This window comes from Belonocnema kinseyi, chromosome 9 (assembly GCF_010883055.1).
Source record: "Belonocnema kinseyi isolate 2016_QV_RU_SX_M_011 chromosome 9, B_treatae_v1, whole genome shotgun sequence".
In the NCBI taxonomy this organism is placed as follows: domain Eukaryota; kingdom Metazoa; phylum Arthropoda; class Insecta; order Hymenoptera; family Cynipidae; genus Belonocnema; species Belonocnema kinseyi.
In genome coordinates, this window is record NC_046665.1 from 73,854,903 (window position 1) to 73,858,507 (window position 3,605).

Here is a 3,605-nt window from a genome sequence, read left to right on the forward strand (position 1 = left end):
AATTCTACCTGAATATGTACTTTTTCTGTACCAATTGGTAATAGTATTACCATTCCAACCCTTAATTACTTCTATGTCCAAAAAGCTGATTTTATAATCCTGTTTTATTTCATGAGTGAATTGAAGTTTTGGATGAAAACTGTTACAAGTATCAAAATTATTGAGTTAAGTTAAATGATCGTAAAACAAATCAGTAAACTCCAATTTTTAAATTTGTTTATTAAGTTTTTCATTATTTTCGCCTGGTTTCTTCCATTTTAAAATATCAAAAATTTTAAGACACAATTAAATATTCAGTTATACTTCACAGAAATATTGCAAAGATAGTAGCATAACAATTCCTTCTTTCACAAGAAGTCACATCGTGAATTTAATGAAAAAAGAAAACCATCCTGTAAGCAACTATCAAGATATTTTGTCGCCTTCACTTTGCCCAAATCCGACAGAGAAATCTTTTTTTGGACAATGTCAAGAATGCCCCACATTCCAGATTTTGTCCAATATTTTGTCGACAGTTTTTGATAAAAGTAACGTTCCGCAGATAAGTTACAAACAGTGGTTTTCACAACCTAGAACAACTAAACAATCTTTAACAATTTCAACTGAACAATTTATTCAAAACTTTTGCGAATCCGGTAAAGCATTCCTTATTCATTCTTTTATCGCGAATGAACAGGCAACTTGTTACAAAAATGTAAAAAAAAAATTTGCAAGATGAGCAATTTCTTGTAATTTGTGATTTTCCAGAAAATTATGCGTTTGTTATCCAAAATACTGTCCCTGGTGTTCATTGGAATAACGACCAGGCAACAATTTTCCCAATAGTTTTTTATTTCAAAAATGATGGTTCAATTCAGCACAAGACTTTGGTTTTTATTTCGGACTGTAAAAAACACGACTCAGTCGCAATTTACGTATTTTTACAAGAATTTAACAAGTTTCTTTCGAGCTTCTATCCAAATCTGAGTGAATTCATTTATTTTTCGGACGGAGCCGAACATGGAAAAGGCCCTTGTGACGGAGCAAATGGGGCTCTGAAAAGAAAAGCACGAAGAGCAAGTCTATAAATGAGTGCAGATAGTCAAATAAGTTCGGCATTGGAATTGTATGAATGGGCAACAAATGACGGGTGTTTTTCTAATATATCGGTGATTTACAAAAATGAACGAGATTATGAAGCAGCTGCTGAATCTTTAAAAGTTCGATTTGAAAATTGCGTAACAGTAAAGGGGACACAAGAGTTACATTACATCGAACCCGTGCAAAATCACCAATTAAAAGTGAAAATTTACTCTTCTTGTCCTAGTTTTGAATATGTTAGCTTTTCAAAAAATGTATCAAAGCGAGCTTTGAAACGAAAAGTAAAATAGATAAGGAAATTCGTATCTAACGATTTTAATGTGCTGTATAGAAATGTTTTCCTTCACAATACTACAGCTTATACGAATTATTGTTTTTTTGATAATAATAAATACATTGTTTATGCATATAAAGAATTTGGTAAACATAATTTGTTGAACAGAATTTGAAAAAACTATAGCTGACTCTCATTCAAAGTTGATTGGCTGGAAGTCTTTGAGAAAATATCCACGATTACGTAAGTTAACGAACTCGAGTTTACATGCTCGTGGTAGACTGGGTGAGACGATGCAGCAGCTCGCGCTCAAAGTAACACGGCTTTACATTATTTGTTATATCTCAAAAACTTATTGGCGGTCCACTCTGAAATTTTCGTGAGATACTTTGAAGTATATTGCAAAATTACATAGGAAAAAATTTCACTTCGGAGATACCTTTTTATTGTAAATTCAATTTGTTTAACATTTTTGCATTTTTCCCGGATAAATAAATAATTAATATTTTTCGCATATTACAAGTCAAAGTATGAACAATGATGAACTTCATTATAAAACATCCAGATTCTAATGAATAAATAATTATTACTTTTGAGCATTTCAAAAAAGTGAGCTTCAATAGATTCTGAAAGTTCAAATAATGATAACTTGTGAATTGCACATATCATATCGAAAATAAAAAATACGTGTCTTCTATTCTTGTGTTAAAATCAAGAAAAATCTAACTTTGAGTGAATTTAAGTTTTAGTGGTGAATTTGACATGGAATGACCCATATGCATTTTGGACCAAATAATTCAATGATCAACGAAAAAAACGAACTTTCATCGAAAGAGTAATAGTAGATATTTCAATAAAAGAATTTAATTATGAACAAAAACAGTTCTATAGTTATATAGTTATATAGTTAAGTTTCAAAATAAAAAAATTAATTTTCACCAAAATATACTATAGTTGATATTTCAACCAAAGAATATTTGTATTTAAACGAGAAAAAGTTGAATCCAACCATAAAAGACAAGATTTTAACAGTATAATCCTTAACCAAAACATATTAATTTTCAATAAAGTATAGTTGAATTTTCAGTTAACAGAATATTCAAATGTTTAACGAAGAAAGATTTCACAAATAAAAAGTAAAACCAACTGAATTAGTGATCAAGTTTAAACTCAGAAAAGATTTATCGCCATGAGACAAAAAAATGTCAACCAAATTGTTGCATTTCCAAGCTTAAACTAGGAGTTTTCTACAAAACACTTAAATTCTCAAACAACAAATATTAATTGCAAAAAAATTATTTATCAATAAAATTATTAAATTTCCGACCAAAATTGTGGAATTTTGATTCTAACAAGACAAGTTTTTAACAAAAAAATGAATCTTTAGCTAGAATAGGTAAATTTGAAATAAAAAATAATAAATTGCATGCAAGCCAAGAGACGAATATTTAACTGCTGAAATTAGTTTTTTTCTTTCTAGCAGAATCAATGTATAGATTTATTCAGTTTTAGATCCTACATTAACTTTTGGATGATTTGCAACTTTGTAGGTGCAACAAGGAATGTTTTATAAAATTTAAAGTTTCAGGGGTATACAAAAATTCCAATTTGCTTATATCGGCCTCCCTATGGCTCTGAAAATGATTTTTTTACATTTAAAAAGTTTTTCTTAGATTTAAGTTATTCAAGTATTCGTCTGAACTAAATATTTTAACCTTTTGAAAAATTTAAGAAATTTCTTTGGAAGCTCAATTTTTAAATTTCAAGATGCATGTAGGTGGTTATTACTTGGTCGTCACATGACAACTGACAATTCGACAGTTGCTATCTCATCATAGATGACAGGCAGTTGATCTTCAATATCAGTTCGTTTTGATGCGCAATTCGAGGATCAAATCCAAAATCTGTATAAAACAAGGAAAGTAGTAAGAACAACTACTACCAATCTTAGAAATAAAAGTAGTAACCTCAACCAATGAAATTGCAGTGGAATACAGATATTACGAACTAAAGTAGTTGGCACTACTATCTTCTTAGTTTTTTCAGTCAAATTATTTTCTTAATGTAATTTTAGTGTTAGGATAAAACTACTTTAAGTACTTAGAACTACTTATTTGATTGAAAGACTAAATATTCAAAGTAGTGAGTACAATTACGAGGGTAGTTCAATAAGTCCTTAGAATGACCAACAGATGGCGCGCGAATCGCTCCAAATCATCTGTTTTCAGTCAGCACCACTCCCGACTAGATA